Here is a 21,199-nt window from a genome sequence, read left to right on the forward strand (position 1 = left end):
TATATGTCAATCCCAGTCTCCCAATTCATCCCACACCCCCACGCCTGCTTTCCTCCCTTGGTGTCCATACGTTTGTTCTATACATCTGTGTCCCTACTTCTGCCTTGCAAGCCTGTTCGTCTGTACCATTTTTCTAGATTCCACATATGCGTTAATATACTATATTTGTTTTTCTCTTTCTGACTTACTTCACTCTGTATGACAGTCTCTAGGTCCATCCACATCTCTGCAAATGACCCAGTTTTGTTCCTTTTTATGGCTGAGTAATATTCCACTGTATGTATGTACCACATCTTCTTTATCCATTCTTCTTTTGATGGACATTTAGGTTGCTTCCATGACCTGGCTATTGTAAATAGTGCTGCAATGAACATTGGAGTGCATGTGTCTTTTTGAATTATGATTTTCTCTGGGTATATGCCTAGTAGTGGGATTGCTGGGTCATACGGTAATCTATTTTTAGTATTTTAAGGAACCTCCATACTATTCTCCATTGTAGCTGTATCAGTTTATTCCTGTCAACAGTGCAAGAGGGTTCCCTTTTCTCTACACTCTCTGCAGCATTTATTGTTTGTAGATTTTCTGATGATGCCCATTCTAACTGGTGTGAGGTGATAGTTTATTGTAGTTTTGTTTTGCATTTCTCTAATAATTAGTGATGTTGAGCAGCTTTTCATGTGCCTCTTGGCCATCTGTATGTCTTCTTTGGAGAAATGTCTATTTAGGTCTTCCGCCCATATTTTGATTGGGTTGTTTGTTTTTTTGATATCGAGCTGCATGAGCTGTTTATATATTTTGGAGATTAATCCTTTGTCCATTGATTCATTTGCAAATATTTTCTCCCATTCTGAGGGTTGTCTTTTTGTTTTGTTTATAGTTTCTTTGCTGTGCAAAAGCTTTTATGTTTCATTAGGTGCCATTTGTTTATTTTTGTTTTTATTTCCATTACTCTAGGAGGTGGGTCAAAAAAGATCTTGCTGTGATTTATGTCAAAGAGTGTTCTTCCTATGTTTTCCTCTAAGAGGTTTATAGTGTCCAGTCTTACATTTAGGTCTCTAATCCATTTTGAGTTTATTTTTGTGTATGGTGTTAGGGAGCGTTCTAACTTCATTCTTTTACATGTAGCTGTCCAGTTTTCACAGCACCAGTTATTGAAGAGACTATCTTTTCTCCATTGTGTATCCTTGCCTCAGTTTCTTCTTTTTTCTTTTACTTCTGCAATTATTTCCTGGGAATATATTCTGAGAGTCAAATTTTGGAGTCTAGAGGGTATTTGCTTTTAAAATTTGCTACCTGTTGGCAGAATACACTTCAGGGTGAATGGCTGTGTCAGTTTGTAATCTCACCCACAGTATATCTGAATGCTCATTTCCCTGTGTCTATTCTAAACCATTTGTTATCCATCTTTTAATTCCTGAAAATCAGTTAATGAACAGTTACGTTTTTTAAAAATTAATGTTACCTATTTATTTCCTTTTCAAGCAAAAGAGTTTTCTCATCCATTAAGGGCAAAGGATGGAGGAAATGAGGACAAAAGTTACTTCTCTTCTAAATAACAGCAAGAGGTGTCACACTGCTCACTTAGATTCTTTTAGTAGTTAAGCAATTTTGTAGAATAATTGCTTATATATAATCTACAAGGGAGGTTCCCCCCAAATTAGATTAACATTTTTTCTCTAAAGCAAAACTTTTTTGGACTGCAGAATATACCAGCAGGAGTCAGGGTTGTGTGTAGTATTAAGGAAGCCAAGTTGGTTTGAATTTCTTTTCCACTACTTACTAGCCATTGTAATCTTGGGCAAGCTACTTAACCTCTCTGAACCACAGTTTTTCTAAACCATAAAGTGATAATTAAATTTTCCTCATAGGATTGTTGCAATGAGATAATATATATAATATGCTTAGCACAGTGTCTATGCTTTCTAGGCACTCAAAAAATGAAAATCACCATTATTTGTTATTGTTGTTGTTGCTGTTCATGCTACTATTATTCTTACTAGTACTACTATCGCCCCCTTGTTAGTTTTTACTATTAATACAAAATGTTCTTTCTCATGCCTTAATTTTATTTGATAAAAATTAAAAAAAAGAAAAGCAAGATAGTTAGAAACAGCAGTAGTAGGAATTTTCTTAGGTAGATGGGGTAGAAATTAGACAAAGTCGTGTTTCTATCAGTTTATAGGAACAAACAGAACTGAGAACATGAATTTTTAAGGCAGTATTCATTGATCAACTAATATTTAAGAAATCCTGTCTTATTATTATGTCTCCTAAAACATACACTATTTAAATGAAATAGTTATATTATAAAACACATACACACATAGATAAAACTTAAAAGAAGCTGGAGATGCTTAGAAAACTTATGATGGCCAGTCTTTTCTTTATTCCTCAATATTTTATAACAATATATCTCAATGGAAGCAACTTTTATTACAATGAATATACTCTCCTGGGCCAAGATTAAAGGTAATTTGTTATACAGAATATTTTGTCCAATAGAACTTATTGTCAGCATATCAGCCAAGTATCTTCATGTAAGGATCATCTATAAGCAAATGGAAATACATATGTTAAACAGAATCAGAGGTTGATATGGTATAGAGTAAAACAGGATTTTACTTATACTACCAAAGAGTTAACACCTTAGACTAGATAACTGAAGGTCACTCATTTCACTTTAAACCTTTTAAAAGGCAGTCTTTCTAAAATATGTTAAAGAGAATATATCAAGATAATTAGCCTTTTCTTGGTGGCTCAAGAAAGTCATCACTATAACAACTATCAATGACATTACTATGTTATGTACAGTGATACAGGCAGGGATAATTGAAAGGTATATGGGTACTTGATCTGATAGTCAGTGGTTCCAGACTTAGTACTTTTGGGGTATACCATCAAAAAGAGAAAGTATAAGAACTGAAAATTGACAGGTATTGAGGAAGGCATAGTCATTAAATGGTAAGCGGCAATTACTAGTGTCAGTATTTTGGATTTTTTTATATACTCACAAGTGATAATTAGAGAAGAGAGTATGAAGGTTCAAGCTCTTTTTTTATAAAAGACCTTCAGATTGTACTTAACTTAAAATCCTATGACTCAGCAGTCTGTGGACACCATGATGGAAAAAATGGCAGCTTTATTCCCTATACTCAGAATGATGAAATACTTGACAGACCACACAGTGGAAGCCCCTTCACTTAAAAGAAGTAAGAGTCTGGTTAGATAACTTGTTCCAAGGTAAATAATAATAATATTTTAACATTTGAGTCCAACACTCTGTGAAGCATTAAATATATTTTAACTCCTTTAATTCTCACATCATCCCTATGGTAGATACTGTTATTATCTCCATTTTCAGATGAGGAAACTTGAAGCACAGAGAGATGACAGGTAGTAAATTTCAGGGCCAAGGTTAGAATTTGGGCAGTATGACATCAAAAATACATGTTCCTAACCACTGCTCTGTACTACTTCTGTTATAGCAAATTTTTGAACCTAATGTTTTAGACCTAAACATAGTAAAAATTCCTCTTTGAGACCTGTATCCATTAGTAATATGTATCAAACACATAACCACCAGTGTAGATTTCTCATTTATTTCACAGCATTACACATTAAACCTTTAGCTGTACTTGAGGCACTGGGAAGTACATTTTCTCTGAATATTTAAATGCTCACAGAATAAAAATAACAATAAATATATGTACATCCTTTTTTTCATGAAAATGTATAAAGATTACCCTCAAAACAAAAAGATTCTCTAAAAATACACAAATTTATTCCTTCATGTACATAAACAATTATGGATAAGACTTAAAAATACAAATGTAATGGCTCTTGAATATAGGAGTCTGCTCTGAGTACTACAACAGTACCTTATATCAGTATTATTCTGTCAGTAAAGCCTCCAGTAGTGGGTTTTGATATAAATTTATTGGGCCCAATTTGGCAGTTTTTTTTAATAGGAATGGAAGCATTCAGATGTATTAAATAGTAAAGGTCAATATTGTTTTAAGAAACTTTAGTTTTAGAAGTGGATAGATAAATGTATGGATGTTTCTGTGGAGATTGGTCTAAATAGTTGGAAAAGGACCATTTAACAACTGCTTGAGTTCCGACTTCAGCTACTCCCTGTATGCTCAGACTGCTGAATAATTCTTAGTCTTATTCTCTTTTATAAACCTTTATTTTCAGTTCAAATTGAGCATGCCAAAACTCAGTAGAACTAAACTCATAATCTTACCTACCCCCTTCTCTCAACCTGTTTTTCTTCTGTTTTCATTCTTGGGTGGAAATCCTTAAATGTCTTTTCCTCTCATATAAGGTAGAGACCCCACACTCCTTAGAATGGTTGACTTGGCCTGACTTCTGCTTAGCAAGCCTTGCTCCTACTATGTCCTTACAAACCCATTCTGCCTTATCTGAATCCATATGTGGTTTGCAGAACATGCCATTCATGCTCACTTCTTCCTGCTCAAAATTCTCTTTCCCCTCTTTTCCACCAGGCTCATCTTTTAAGACTTGTTGATTTATGACAGCTTTATGAGGTAGGTATTATTATCTCCCCATTTTTCAGAGGAGGAAATTGAAGCTTAGGAAGTTTACCTTTCCCAAGAACTGATCAAATTTTTCTCCTGGGAGTTAGAAGTTGTAAAAAATGAATCAGTTCCTAATAGAAAAGTTTTATTGTAGATGTACAGTAGAGAATCGGTTTCAAATGGAAAAGTTTTATTTTTATTTTACTGTAAAGAAAGATCAGGAAGAAGTCTCACTTCCCACAGGGTACGGAAATTGTTTTTTATCAAGTATGTATAAGGGTTAGATATGAGGTAAGAAAAGAAATACTGAATGTGAGAGGTAGAAACAACACTTAGAGAGAGGGAGTTTAAGAGCTCTCTTGGTGCCTAGGTCTTTTCATTCTTGTGGTGATGATTGTTGAGATTTCCTTTCTCTGGGGTTCATTTGAATTGATTTTTTGTTCTTGGCAACCCAAAGGGTAAAATTAAAGCAACGTGTATATTTGTGTATACTTGGTAGCTTTGTTTCAATAATTAGAGGAAATCTTCACTGAAAAGTGTTTGTATTCCATAGGTTTATTTATGAATTTGATTGGAATTTAGAAAATGGCTTCTCATGAAAACAATTAAGTGATAATTATGTTCTTTGGTTATTTTATAAATGTTGAGTTAACCTATTAGATTTAACTACTGAAAGTTATAATGAAATAAAAATAAATAACACTATTGAAATATAGTTACTAAAACAGAATCAGTAGTTCAAATTAAGACTAAAATAGTTTTTCTTGAATGCTGGTACTTGAAGAAAAACAGATTTAATTAAATAATCATAAAAGTAGTAGATATAAATTTGCATGGAAATTGTGGCTGCTTTGTATTTATTTAAAACAACTGTATTGAGAGTGTTTAGTGTTCATGATAGATTATTTGTTTTGGGTTTGAAACTGTAATAAAATTAAAAGGGCTGGAGATACATGTCTTGGGGCTGTGAAGGAGATAGAGGAAGGAGCATAGTATATGATCTCCCCTCCTAAAGGCAGTATTTCTAGGGACCAAATTTCCTCTGTTCAGTATTTCTTAATCTCTTTGGTTTATGGATTTCTTGTTTGCACTCTTAAGAATTATTCAGGACTCTCATGAACAACATTGTTCATGTTGTTGTATCTATTGCTATGTTTTGCATTTGAAATTAAAAATGAGAAAATTTAATATACAAGCATATATTCCATCACTCATTAAAGTGATGTCATCACAGGTTATATAGTTTGTGAAAAACTGCACTATATTCAGAGAATGAGTGTGGAATAAACAATTAATGCATTAGTATTATTATTAAAATAGTTTTGACATTGCAGATACCCTGAGCAGGTCCTGAGTGAGAATCCCTGGACCAAACTTTAAAAATTGCTCCTGTAGTTAAAATACTTCAGTTTTGGATTTCTTTACTTTAAATGAGAAAAGCCTTTAGTTGAAGTAACAAGTAAAGTTTTCAGAATACATATATTTATGTTGAGCAGACTCATCTCTCTCAAATTCAGAGTTATTTTCCACAGTGAAATAAAGCAATTGGACTTGTCTTTGTTTGCATTTAGTCTTAAATTAGAAGACCAAGATATGGAAAAAAAGAATGGGTAGTGTTGATTGTGGGGTGTGTGTGTGTGTGTGTGTGTGTGTGTGTGTGTGTGTGTGTTTTGGGGAAGTGATCTAGTCAAATGGAATTGAGCTGGTACTAGAAGTGTGTTCTAGGTGGCTCATCTAATGGTGGTCATTTTGCTCTCTGTCTTTAGCCATATGTTATGGTTCAGTGTATGGCTGTTATTTGAGTCCTATACTGGGTAGTTTAGAGGCCACAGTTAGTAAAGGGACTATATTTTGAAGCACTGCATATGTATGAGAGAATCTCATGATTTTTCTAAGGCTTAGGGAAGAGTGTTTATGTTAAGATTTCAGCATTTTGTGTTGTTGCTACCACTAGCTGGATCTGCATCAGGGACTTGAATGTAATGGTAAAGCTATACAATTTCATATACAACTGTTTTCTTACAATGGTAGTATTTGTAGCTTTATGTATTAGGTTCTCTATTTTAAAAAGTGAATGCAAATCTCCATTTTTATTTTACCTTGGTAACATGTTAATTTAGTTGTGACATTTTGGGCCTAAAGAAATGATGTAGCTTTTTTTTTAATAAAATGAAAAATTATTTTGAACTGTGAATTATCACTGATTTCTCTTTCAACATCGGTTTTTTAAAAAATGAAATATATCTATATATGAATTCCATAGGTTACCTTATAGAAAAAACTATTAGTGTATATATAAAAGATATATGTCAGTTTCTGAAAAAAATAAGTTATATTAAAATACCTCACAGAATACAAACATATTATTCCTTAAAGTATTATTTAAATATAGGAAAACATTTAAATTAAAACACTTAATGTATTTCTTAAATGGTTCAATTGGGTTTAAGATTTAATGAGAAAAATTATTATCTTAATTACAGTTGTTTGGTTAGAAGAAAATTTTCAGACTTTGTAGAAATTATATTTTGTAAGTATCTTAATTTTTTAAGGCTTTCTCAGCCTAAACAATGATAAGCTAATTTACTTTTTAAAAAGGGTTAATTTGAAAGTGATTATTTCCTCAGGCTAAAGACTCATTTAGGGAGGCTTCTAAGACTTAATAAGGTGAAGAAGCAGTATGTGTTTCCAACTTTAATTTTGGGGTTTTGTTTGAAATGGCTATTCCATAAACCAAAAGTGAATCCTCCATCCACCTTTTTGAGAGAAATTACTCTCCAGTTACAATGTATTGATATATTCATGGAAGTATTTTTGACTGTTGATGACTTTATACTCATCTAGAGATAATCATTATAGTATCTTTGTCTCTATTTTAGTGTAAACTTTTGTTTTTCCTGGGATGTGCCAGTTTAGTTACACTGACATCTGTATTTTCAGCTAAATTAGCCTTGACCAACTGCTTTATTGATTGGTCCAAATTTGTGGCATGTTTTTCAGAAAGACTTATGATGGGTTGGTGCAAAGAAATGTCATATTCTAATCACGACATGAGAAATGGTTGGATTGCCTGTCCTTCTAGGAGGTATTCTTAAAATTAGTTATCCTGTTATATCAATACTTGTATCTTCCATTAAGAATGAGGAATATCTGGATTTTGTTACTAGCAGAGTTAAAAATATGATACTTACAGATCCATAGAAATTATCATTCTAGGAACTGATGTGCCAAAGATTTTTGGATTCCAACTTTTTATGGCTCTACTAAATAGAAGAACCATACCATGTCTCTTAGTAAAATAATTATTAACCTACTCCATTTATACTGATAACTGATACACATTTTCCAGGAATAATGCAGTTTTATTATTTACAATTCATTTAAGAATAAGTGTTATTTTTCCAGTGTTTGTCTTTTTTCTTAGGGTTAGATCTATGGTAATTCAACTAAAGCCAAAAATACAAAACTTACCACAACTAATTTCTATTGCATTCACATAGTAGTTAACATAGTGTTTACATTTCTGCCTATTAGAATTGTAACTTAAAGTGCTGCATAAGAAAGATGTAAGAATTTTGCAGCATAGACAAGCTGTAGTAATTGTGTGCTAAAAGAAATTTAGTAAAATTGCTGGCTTAGAATTGTTTTGCAATTCAAATAATGCCAACAGTTCTCCATGAAAAGATGACTTGTTTTATTCTTAAAATTTCCTTTATTAAGATGAATTTTTAAAAACTCTTAAACTCATCTTAGATTTTTATTATTTAATTCATCTATAGAAATTTATGCCCCCTCCATTTTCAGACAGGGTAATAGAAAACTGAGCAACAAAGTAAAGCCAAAGGTCACAGAATTAATAAGTGGTGGAAATAACAGAATTCAGAGATCCTTGAGTTTTATCTGTATCTTTTCTCAAAATTGGTAGACAAAAATGCAGTAAAAAGCTACAGTTAAAATGCTCTAGTGGTTACTCCATGAATCAATTTCATTTCATAGAAAAAACTTTAGTAGGTCCGTTACTTTTTATTATGTTCATGTATTTGTATACTACATTTTACTCTATAATCTAGTTATAGATTTTATTTTAAGCTATTAAACTGTAAAGATTTAAACATATATACATATTCTTTAATATTCATTTTATTTTACTAACTATGAGTCATCAGTTTTTGGAACTAGGGGAATTTTACCCTTATGTGTGTAAAATAATTGCATATAGACCTTCATTATAAAAATTCTAGGTAATAAAAATGTAGCCAGAAATACACATCTTTATTTTTTTCCTTTCTCTTTGTTGCCTCTTTTTGTGTAAAAGAAACTGAGTTATTTTATACTAATGAATAATTTTTAGGTCTAGGAGCTGCCCTCTAGGTTTTCTCAAATTGCTGCCATAGCAAAATGAAATTAAACAAAACTTCATAGAATGAATACATCTCTTTTGTATATAGAGCCCTGTTAAACATACTTTACAGAAAAAACCTCCATATGGAGATAATTAGGTAGTATAAAAGAAGCAGTTCTTTTATAGTTCGTAATTTTTAACAACTGCCCTATATAGTACAGTAGATATTTGGTCCACACATTTAATTAAAACAATTATCTTTCTTTTTGGAAGCATTTATTGTACAATTCCAAAATTGTTCCTGAAAACAAAATTATGAATCTATTTGTCTCTAAATTGGGGCACTGAACAAGTAGTAGTCTCTGTATTTGTATTTGTCTCTGTCTCTGTATAAAGTATCCTTCATTTTAGATCTGAATATGTTTTCTTCCCTGTTAAAATTTTTTCCATCAAGTAGAAGGAATGCTTTAGTATCAGTTAAGTGAAACTTTGAAAATTAAGTCCCTAAAATTTTTTTGAGTCAGAGATATAAATATTAAATCATTTAATCTAATCATTAGCAGACCCAATGATTCGATTAAAATGTGTTTTAAAATGTGTTTTAAAAATTTCAAGTGAGACACTGATATGTGACCATCTATTTATGGCTTTAAAAATTAGAGATTATACAAACTCAAAACTGTAATCAGAATTCTCTGTGAGAATGGACACATTCCTTTTGAGCTTTAAGAAATTCATCTTCTGAAACTGCAGGGTGCAGGGTGTAAATTTGAACATGTAGGTTCATTTACCCATCATTTCAGATGTTCTGGGAAGAAATATCTAATGATTTTTCCATGACATCTACCCTTTTTTTCAGATTCTCGACTGACATTTTATCGTGTTATTGTGTTCCACGCTATTTAGTTCCTCCTGGATCCTTCCGAATTTCACATGCACTGCTTCAATCAGCTCCTGCAGAGCGGATAACATACCTAGGGACCCAGGTCTTACTGGACAAGCAGCCAATCATGAAAAGGGGCAGACTGGCCTTTTTTTAAAAAAAATTTTTATATATTTTTTGCATTTCAAAGTATAGATATTCATTTTAGCTATTGAAAAGTAAAATCCAGTAAGTTTACTGTAGGGAATATTTATCTTAAAAAGGAAGGATTATGTAGAAATGAGCCTACCTGCTGGTTTTTCTTTCCTTTTTCAATAATGTTTACATTGTAACTTAAACATTTTTCTGTCCCTAAAAATTAGGCATGTCTTTGTTTTCTAATGCATATTTCTGTAATGTAAACCTGCTTGTATAGATATGAAAAAAAAAGTTTGAAACTTTTCTGTGTATGCACAAAATATACCTTAATGGTATCTTGGGCGAGGGGTAATAACCTCACGTTTACAAGGGAAGTAGAAGTGAGGGATTTGCTTAAGGAGCTTTAAACTACATAGCTGTGAATTGGGAATTTAGTCTGTGTGTCACAAAGATGCAACCAACTTTGCCATCAGTTTAAATGAAAAACAAGATTTTGGTAGAATCTTGTCTAAGTGACTTTAACACTATTAGAGGATTTTAGAAACTGTTACAAATCAGACTGCTTTAGAAAAGCAACATAAATTTGGGGCTACTGTTTCAGATGTGTACTCATGTTAAAACTAGGTTTCAGTATTGGCAGTTAGGTAACAAAGGAAAATATGGTTTATTTGTATTTTAATGAAATATTGGTACTACATAAAACTGAAGGTTAATTTTTAGATCAATGAGCCAGAATTTCAATGTGGATATGGAAAAAAAGACTTTCATTTTATAAACAAGAATAAATATATATGTTTTAAATGCCAAAGTATTCAGTTTTAAATTTTTTTGTTTCCTTTTGAAGACATGTAAGAACTAAATTAGACTTTTAATTTGTGGTTAATAACAGTGAATAAATAAACATGGGTCTAAAAATTAAAGAATGAATTGGGAATAAGACTTCTGATACTTTAAAATTCTGTATGAGGAAGATAGTATGTTATCAAGGAATGTACTGTATTTTCTTGATCCAGAACATTGCTTTTAAAATTTTTTTTTAATATTTTCTACGATTACAACATTGTTTCCCATATCTCAGACTGAATTTGAGTTGATTTCTTTTTAACATTATTGAGTTAGTAATCAGTGGCATTTAATTTTTGTAGAGTAAAACTTAAGGCTTTAGGTGCTTCCAGTAAAACTGTAAGCCCATTGAAATTGTTTTGTTTAGATTTTAGTTTAAATCCATGTCTATCCTGCTTTATTGCTCTCCCTTTGACTAATACGTAGCAACGTCTTTTTTCTATGCACAGAATTTATACAAAAAGTAATTTTTCTTAGTGTCTTCTGTCCTTTTTTTTTGGACATTTAGAAACCAAATACTGTATGCCTTCTTATCTTCACATTAAGTAGTAAGAAGACTATAACTTGAATAGACTAAAAGTTGTCTTGGGGCATTTTCTATCATATGATGCTATATTTTGCAAAAGTTCTGTAGTACTTTGTGCTTCTTTCTCCCTAAGAAGAAAAAAAATTTAGTTATGTGACAGATAAATTAAAATTGTATAAGTCCTACTTGGGTATTTGTGGTAATGAAAGAGTGAAACTGTTTGATCACAGTTCAGATAAGAAGTAACAATATTGCTTTTGGTGAGAGTAACTTGCATTTAGAATTCAACCAGACAATTGAGTCTTAAGCTGTTTTTACAAATAAAGAATATAGTGCCATATAGAAACCTGAATTTTCAAAAATCGGCTGATTCTAGTTTAGCCAAAAAATTTAGGTTTTGTTAGCTTTAAAAACTGTCTTTCTAGCAAAGGATAGAGTGTTAAATACTTAGTAAGAATTCTAAAGCATGAGTTAAGCTGGTATAAAATGACTAAAAAAAAGTAAAAAAATAAAATGACTTTAGTCTTTTCTTAATTTATAATGAACACTGGGATAATTTTTAAAAGTTTATTTCTGTGTTGCATAACATTTTACAGTATTGAATGTTACTTTTTAAAAGAAATGTTTCAGCAGTATTTAAAAAAAACTGTTTTAGCAAAGTCTTCTATGGATGAATGGGCAGTCAGTATCAGTTTTAAAATTCTTTTGCAAGGTAACCAATTTTCCTCTGCACAGTAAAACAGTTAAAATAATGTTTATACACCGGGTTTTCTGATGTTTGAGTTTTAAAATTTGCCACATAGTCTGCAAATGATTTCATTGGATTGGAAATGCTTTGGGGGATGTTTATTCTCTTTATAAATGGAGATTGAGCACCACCTGTTGGTCAAACTAATGTATTTTAATTTGTGAATTCAGCAAAAAAATTTTTTAATTTAATGATTGCATTCTTTAACTGTTGAGGTCTTATATATTATATAATTCTGTCACAGTATATAGATTTATGTCTGAAAACTATACTTCATGAAATTCACCAGAATGCCTTGTTTATTATAGATTATAAAATGATCCACCTTTACCACCTTTACTATTTGTTTTCTTCACTTTGCTCTTTGCTACTGAATTATAAGTTATCCTTTTTTAAGGAAGTGAATGGTCTTAACCCTGGGTTTATTTATGAAGTTATTAAAGGAGATGATTATTTTATTTGCCTCATGTGGAAATTATCAAAATGAGGAAGTCAGTTCCTATGTTGTTAACTGTGTGTTAACTGAATGATGCTAGGTTTAATTTTTAAGAAAATGAAATCCTTTTCTATTTGTTTTTCTTATTTAATAACAATTTGAAGTAAAAACCAATTAATTCTTGTATTAAAAGCAGCAATTACTATTTTTTTTTGCAGTTATGTATCTTTTATAATTTTAGACTATTGAATGTTTTGTTTCATTTGAAATGGATACTTATAACTCTAGTAGGCATTAATAAAACAAATGATTAATTTTAAAATGTTTATTTTAATATATATTAACACAAAATTAATAAAATAAACTATTACTCAGAGCAAAGCAGAAAATGTCTGAAGTGACATATGATACTCAGGTATTAAAAATACATTTTCATTAAGACTGGGTATAGAAGGCAACTGGGGTACTTCTGCTACTGCTGACATCAAAGTAAGTGCTACAGCTGTATCAAAGTCTTACCCATCATATATTAATAATGTACAGTAAATAAATCAGTGTTTTGGGGTTTTAGGGAGGTTGATCTTTTTATTTTAGGTCATACTTTCTAAGAAGAAATTGTTCCATGCTTAGTATTAGATGTATTCTTATCAAGAAAATAGTATAAATAGGGTCAAAAGAAACATATTTGTATTTTATATACAAATATGTTTCATAACAGAAAGCAGCTGATTTTTTTATTATAAAGATCAAGACTTGTAGTGTCAGCTATATTGTTTGAAATCATGAATCATATCCCAGTTCCCCTTGACTCCTGTTGCTTTCTTCTGTATCCATTTAATGTTATCACTTGTTAGTCTTTCAAGCTAGAAACTTCAGACTCAATCCAGTCTCATCTTTTCCACTTTCCCATCAAATTCAGTTTCTAAACTTTGGAAATAACTCTTCATTCTTTCTTCTCTCTGTACTTTTTTTTCTGACTCTTCTACTAGTAGGTTTCTAACTAATGTTATTGTCTTCAATCTCTTTCTTGTTCCACCTATCTTCAATAACACTGAAAAGTATTTTTGCTTTTTTTTTATTATTATTACTAAAACACTTGGCTGGACAGAGTAAAAATCCTTCTTTCTCTCTCAATTGCTTACACAGTCAAATCTAAATCCCTTAGAACAGCATTCATCGGGACCTTAGAGTCTGTTTCTAATCTACCTTTCTAGAGTTTTTCCCTTCGCATTCCCACCCTTTGAAACCAAATGTCATCTCCTTTGTGAAGAGTTACTTTAAGAATTAGTTAGACTGATTTGAGCTCTACTAGCAATTGGATCATATTACTAGAAGGTCTCTTATCACTAGAAGAAACATTGTTGGTTTATATATGTATAAATAGTTATGAACTCTTTGAAAACAGAGACTGTGTGTTTTGTTTGATTGTGTGAACTTTGCATTGCAAGTCCCAAGCATAGTCCTTGGCACAGAAGAGGCTGTAAACTTATAGTAAAGAGTATGGACTCTGGACAAGACTGCCTGGGTTCAAATCCCAGCTCTTCTGCTTTGTCTCCTGGAGCAATTTATTTAATTCCTGAGCCCCTAAATATGTTTATATATGTAATGTGCTCAAATCCCAGCTCTTCTGCTTTGTCTCCTGGAGCAATTTATTTAATTCCTGAGCCCCTAAATATGTTTATATATGTAATGTGCTTAGAATAGTGCCTGGTACATAGTAAATGCTTACTAAATATTAACAGTTTTTATTTTAAAAACAAAATAAGCCAGTTAGATAATATTAAATTTCAAAATTTGAGAAAGTACACAAATTTGAAGCATAGTTCTTAAAGATCATTTTTTTGCAGTAAAATATCACATTTTAAAACTAATTTAAAATCTTCCCTTGAATATCTGAAAGCCATTTTGTTTAAGAGTTTAGTAACTGAGAATTCAATTATGTTAAGTTTTAGTAAGCTTATCCTTAAGACTTAAAAAAATATGCACATGTATATAAATAACTTTAATATTTTATTAGAGTTGTTGCTATATTATGGTACAGTAAAATCACTTTAAATAACTATGAACCAAAATGTTTTTTGGAGATATAGAGAAATGTTGTTAAGAAAATAAAATAAGAAATTGGCACCTGATCCTTTTAGGTAGACTTTTAAATTAAAAAATGAAGACGTAGCATAGGCTTTTTTTTTTTTTTTTAAAATAGGCTGAGTATAGTAATCTCAGTAGAAGGGTTTGTTTTTTACTTTTTCCCGTCCTTGTTGGTCTGATTAACTTTCTCATCACGTCCAACCAAGTTGAATGTAAATATTTTCCTGATTTTCTTTCATTGGTTTTTGGAGAGAGGATAGGTGGATACATAAGGAAATGTCAAGGAAATATTTTTATATACATATATAATGTTATAGTTAAATCTGATTTCTTCAGTTAGAGATTTTTTTTTTTTTTTTTTTTTTTTTTGCGGTACGCGGGCCTCTCACTGTTGTGGCCTCTCCCGTTGCGGAGCACAGGCTCGGGACGCGCAGGCCCAGCGGCCATGGCTCACGGGCCCAGCCGCTCCGTGGCATGTGGGATCTTCCCGGACCGGGGCACGAACCCGTGTCCCCTGCATCGGCAGGCGGACTCTCAACCACTGCACCACCAGGGAAGCCCCCAGTTAGAGATTTTTATTCACCATTTGGCACTGGTAAGATGAAGGTTAAAAGCATCCACTGGGATCTATGCTTCTGAATCTAGACAGTTCTCAAAAATTCATAAAAACTTTCATAATGAATGAGAATCACTGAGTAGTATTAATATTAGATTGTAAACGCAAAGTGTTTTTAAGGAACTTTCAACTTCTTGGAATTATAAAACATGTATTTCAGACAATAGAGTACACAGAAATTTTATCTTTGGTTGAATCATATATTTTGCAATTTAGTACGATTAAGAGTGTACATATTGCATAAGTTTTAAAAAGTATCATTGATATATATCATTTTTTCTGTGGTTGAGTGCTTATATTAGAAATAAGTATTAATTTGACAGTCTGTGTTTGCTTAATATTATGTGTGTCTGCTTTGAATTATTTTTCTTAATGATTGACATACATTACTCCTGAGTGAGTTCCTTGCTGTTGCTAGTGTTCTTAAATAATTTGTGCAGTTTGAAATGAGTAATTTAACTGCAAATGGCTTTCTGTTTACTTTTTGTATGTTGTTTCATCATATGGTTATCAAATGTATGATGATTCAGTAAATATAATTTTGAGGGGATTTAATTAAACATTTGAGTATGAATATAGTCTAAATATACAATTTTAAAGTTATATTTTACTGTTTAGTAAATAGAAAATTATTCCTTCAAATTTGTGTGCTCAGAATCAAGTAGAGACATTAAACTTAGAGGAAACATAAATATTCCAGAATTATTTTCTGGGAACAAAATTATGCTTGTCTCCATATTTGAAAATAGCTTTTAATTATTGGATTTACAATTTTCATACTTTGTATTAGATTAGAAAATTTTCAATCCTTTTTTAAATGAATAGGCCACTTAAAACTAGTGTAAACTATTTCAATTTTATATATAACTCATATTAATAGGCAGTATATCATTTTATAATGAAAATTCCTCATTGTGAGATGTAATGACTCCTACCAAGAAATATTTTAATTTCAAAGTATCAGTGATAACTATATTTTCAGATTAATAAGAAGTTAATAGAAATATACAGTGTTTATTCAAATGTTTTTTGGTGTCTAATGAATACTGGCACTATGCTTTAATTCTGGATATTTCCCAATTAAGTGTTATTTAGGAAGAGAAAGCTATTAATAGAGAATTAAAATGCAGTGTTATATGTGCTATATAATAAAGCATGATTCAAAGGAAACTTTAGAGCAGTGCTTAAGTCTTCTTCAGGGTTCAGAGAAGGTTTTTGTGAGATGATGATGCTTTGTTTTGTTTACAGAGAATTGACGAATATTTCCAGGTAGTAATAGAAAATAAAGAAGGGATTTTAGGTTAAGGGAACATTATGTGCAGAGGTATGGAGGCATTTAGAGAGCAGGGCTAGGAAAAGGAGACTATGGACCTATGAGGCTGACTGGAAATGTAGGCTATAAAAGCTTTTTGGATGTTATGCTAAGAATTTTGGATTTTATCCTGTAAGCATTGGTGAGACATTAAAGAATTTTGAGTGGGAGAGTAACATGTACCTATTTACATTTTCAGAAGATTTTCTGATGGAGGGATGAGGGTAGAAAGACCAAGTAAATTACTGCAATAGTAGAGGAAAGGGTAATGAGTGTCTGATGAAGGCAGTGGCAGTGAGTAGAAGGAGTATTGAGGTGGAGTCAGCCTTGACGATTAACTGGATGCTGTGGTTCACAACAACAGTTTTGTTTTGAGTACCCAAGACCAACTTCTAGGAGTACCTAGGACAACTTCTAGGTTTGTTGGAATACCCAAGTCAACTTCTAGGTTTCTAGGTTGAGGTGCTACTCACTGACATAGGGACTATTGGAAAGGGGTCATAGTTTTGGGACTTGGGGTGGACTGCTCTAGTAAAAAGGTCATGTTTGAGACGTCAGAGGACACTAGTTTAGGAAATGTTCAGGTAGGCGGTTGGATGTCTAAAGATTTGGAGCCCGAGAGACAGAGGTTTGGAAGTTAGCATACTGGTCCCGAACTCATTTCATCGATTTTATTCCTTAGTCTGCTAATGACTCTTTAAGAAAAGGGTAAAGTTATGAGAGTAAGGACATTTTAGAACTTGAATTAGAGAAATTTTGGAAAAATAAATGTCTGTGTATAGTCTGTTTCAGATTTTAAGGAAACTGGGATTCATTTCTGCTGCCAATTCTCTGCCACCAGCTGTCTCATGTAATCAATGAAGTTGTCTTGAGGGAAAGTAGAGCAGATGATGACCCAGCTGTTCTGTATACTTATAAATTTAGGGGAGGCCTAATATTTTAGTGTATGTTCAACTCACTTGGGTTGGTTATCTGTAGTTTTCTGTTGCAAGCGTCAATGTTTCTCTCTGTTGGTGTGGGCAATAGAGAGTTGACTCTAATAAAATCATTAAAGTGAGCAAGAATAATTGTTTTGATATCACTACCACTCCTATCATTTATTTCAAGGTTGCAGAAATGGAACTAGTCCAGTGTTTAATAACCCACCATTTTATATGTATTGTATGATATTATACATGAATGTGGGTTTTGGATGTTATGTTCTTTCCAGGACAGTTTACATCTGTGCTTCGCTTGTTTTAAATGAAATTGCATATATGTTATGAATCTTTTATTTGGACTTTTGAAGTTTTAATCTGTGTATCATGGAAATATTTTTGTTATATTTTAAATTATGATACATATAAACATACAGAAAAACAAGATTAAACATAATAACAATCGTATTACCATATATAGTTGAGATTACTGAATATTCCATCAATTTACAGAAGGTAATTTAAATGCCATTTGCAATTAAAAAAAAACCCCAATAATAAATACCAGGGACTAAATCCAACAAAAGATGTGCAAGACCTTTATGGAAAAACATTATACAACTTTATTGAAAGACCTAAAAGCTAAATAAATGGGGAGAGGTACTATGCTTTTGAACGGGAAAGCATAAGAATAGAAATTATCCCCCAAATAAATCCAGTAAGTTCAATAATACGATTCTGATCAAAATCTCAACTAGTATGTTTTACAGCATTAGACAGTCTGACTTTAAAATTGATATGGAAGTGTAAGGGGCAAGAAGAACCAAATAATTTTGAAGAACAATATGGGTGAACTCACCCTGCCACATACCAAGATTTATACCTTGCCACATACAGCAATATTTAACTAGTATGGTAGTGATTCAGGTAAACAAACTAATGGAACAGACTGCCTTTTCACCCTTGTTTCCTAACTCCTCTTTGTATACAACTGCATACTGGCCAACCCGAACTGTACATGCCAACATTCATGCCTTGGGAATTTCAGTACTGTGCCTTTAGTATTGCTATTCTCTATATAATTCCCTTCATCCCTGTCTACTGTACTTCACTGAATCTATTATTTTATGTACCATTAAGAAAAAATGTTGCCAGTTAAACTGACACATCATCATTGCTGGGTACATTCTGTTTCAGAGATATTAAAACAGGAAAATAATGTGTCTTAGGATCTTTGGAACATGGTGTTTAAAATGCCAGTGTCTCCACAAAAAATAATCCTTGCTTTCCCTTGTCTGAAAGTAAATTTTCTCACTAAGAATTTGTAATCATTTATTTATATCTTTTTGTGAAAGTTCTACAGAGTAACAGATGTGCAGGGCTTTTCCCCTGAATTTTCCATTTCTGAAAGTATGTATCTTCTACAACAATTCTAGTAGGACCAAGGGTTTCCAAATACTGAGCACCTACTGTGTGTCATGTGGTAGTTGCTTTAAGAATGTTATCTTGATCCTTAGGTAACTCTGTAAGGCAATTTCTATTATTCAAATTTTTACATAGGACACTGGAGCTTGGAGTTTAAGATTGCAGAACCAGGATTGGAACCCCAGACTGCCTGACTTCACAGCCATGACATGGCATATCACACTGCATTTACCTACCTCTCAGCTTCCCTACCTTGATTACAGTAAGCTATTTGAGCGTAGAAACCATGTATTTTGCATCTTTATGTTCCGCGTACCTTCTTATACATTCCTTAAACCTAGTGAGTGGTCGGTACCTGCTGAACGAATAAAAGTAGAGGAAGGGCACCCCATTCAAACCAATGATTCTTTATTTGTTCATGTTTGTGTGTGGGGTCAGTGCAGGGCAGGCATAATTGAGGCCGAGCTATTCTTTTGACACCAACTAATAGTTCAAATAATAGATGCCATTTCCTACTTCAATAAATTCTGGAATATTTTGGGAAAAAATTTCAATTAAAAATTTACATATCCATTACCGAAAAATTGAAAAATGAAGAAAAAATAAAGGAATAATAAGAAGACACATTTATCAAAAGTATATTGTGTACCAACCACTTCACCTGCATTATCTCATTTAATTCACAAAATAACATTATCAGATAGATACTATTGTTATCTGTATTTTACACATGAAAAAATGGAGGTGAAGAGCTGGTAAGTCATTTGTCCATGGTGTCATTGCTAGTAAATAGTGTTCTTGTTTGGAACAATTTTGTACCCTTCCCACTCTGTTTTGGTTTTCTGTTTTTAAACTTGATACATAAATGTCAGTAGTGAACTAACAGTCTGCAGTTTTCTATTTTTTTGCCCAATATTTTTTTAGAGATTTTGTCAGTGTTGATTCATGTAGTTCCACTTCATTCAATAATTAAACAATTTTCAGAAACCAGTAAGTGTACATAGTTTAAAAAGTCAAAGTATGTTAGGCTTAGAGGGAAAAATGGGTACCTCCCTCTTCATGCCTTAGTCCTCCTCCACAGAGACAACTGCTTTCAACTTTTTGTTTTTGTTTCCTCCTTTTTATTTACCTCTATATCGTCCTTCCCCAAATCCATACTACCATTTCCTGACTTTGCAATTTTAATACACAATGTCTTTCTACTGTGAAAGAAAATGATTTAGCATTTTCCCTCCTTTCCTCCTACCATAGTCTGTTTTCCTTTTTCTCTTTTCTCATCTTCCATTATATTTATATCACATTATTATGACTATGGGAACATTTACAACAGAGCTATATATTGTACTATGTTCACTTTTTTTCCTTGTGTAAATTTTTTTGAGTTAATAACTTCCCCCATTTGCTTAGTTTTCTTTGTACCAGTTACTAATTCTTACCTTGAACTCTGACAGAACTATAAACTCTTTTCAGTATGACCAAACTAATAACATAATTGTGTGTGTGTGTGTGTGTGTTTCATTAGAGACATTGCTCCTGGAGCCCTAAACCCTTCTTCAATTTAGATTTCTTTTGTCTCTTTTCTGTGTTAGATCCCTGTTTCCTGGTTTCTATATTTTCCTTTCACTTGTTTTGTTTCCTCAATTTTTTTTTTTTTTGCGGTACGCGGGCCTCTCACTGTTGTGGCCTCTCCCGTTGCGGAGCAACAGGCTCCGGATGCATAGGCTCAGCGGCCATGGCTCACGGGCCCAGCCGCTCCGCAGCATGTGGGATCTTCCCGCACCGGGGCATGAACCCGTGTCTCCTGCATCGGCAGGCGGACTCTCAACCACTGCGCCACCAGGGAAGCCCTGTTTCCTCAATTTTAAAATTAATTAATTAATTTATGGCTGCGTTGGGTCTTTTGTTCCTGGTTTCTATATTTTCCTTTCACTTGTTTTACTTCCTCAATCTTTTTTTAAAATTTATTTATTTATGGCTGCGTTGGGTCTTTGTTGCTGTGTGCGGGCTTTCTCTAGTCATGGCGAGTGGGGGCTACTCTTCGTTGCAGTGCGTGGGCTTTTCATTGCGGTGGTTTCTCTTGTTGTGGAGCACGGGCTCTAGGAACACAGGCTCTAGGCGCACGGGCTTCAGTAGTTGCAGCACACGGGCTTCAGTAGTTGTGGCATGCGGGCTCTAGAACAGGCTCAGTAGTTGTGGTACCCGAGCTTAGTTGGTCCGCAGCATGTGGGATCTTCCTGGGCCAGGGCTCGAACCTGTGTCTCCTCCATAGGCAGGCGGATTCTTAACCACAGCGCCATCGAGGAAGTCCTACTTCTTCAATTTTAATTCCTCCAGTGGTTTCTTGAGAAAGAATGAATGGAGTTTACATTCCCCCCCCCACCCAG

General features: G+C 32.8%; 1 protein-coding gene and 1 long non-coding RNA gene across 8 annotated transcripts in view; both read left to right on the plus strand.

Moving 5' to 3' along the window:
* FBXL17 (F-box and leucine rich repeat protein 17) overlaps positions 1–21,199 on the plus strand; it is a 476,179-nt gene that overhangs the window by 75,399 nt on the left and 379,581 nt on the right. The gene's annotated exons all lie outside the window — the stretch shown is intronic.
* On the plus strand, positions 3,177–12,846 carry LOC125963890 (uncharacterized). Its single transcript, XR_007476317.1, has 2 exons — positions 3,177–4,550; positions 9,743–12,846. It is a non-coding gene; the product is annotated as an uncharacterized LOC125963890 (long non-coding RNA).

This window comes from Orcinus orca, chromosome 3, assembly GCF_937001465.1.
Source record: "Orcinus orca chromosome 3, mOrcOrc1.1, whole genome shotgun sequence".
Classification (NCBI taxonomy): Eukaryota; Metazoa; Chordata; class Mammalia; order Artiodactyla; family Delphinidae; genus Orcinus; species Orcinus orca.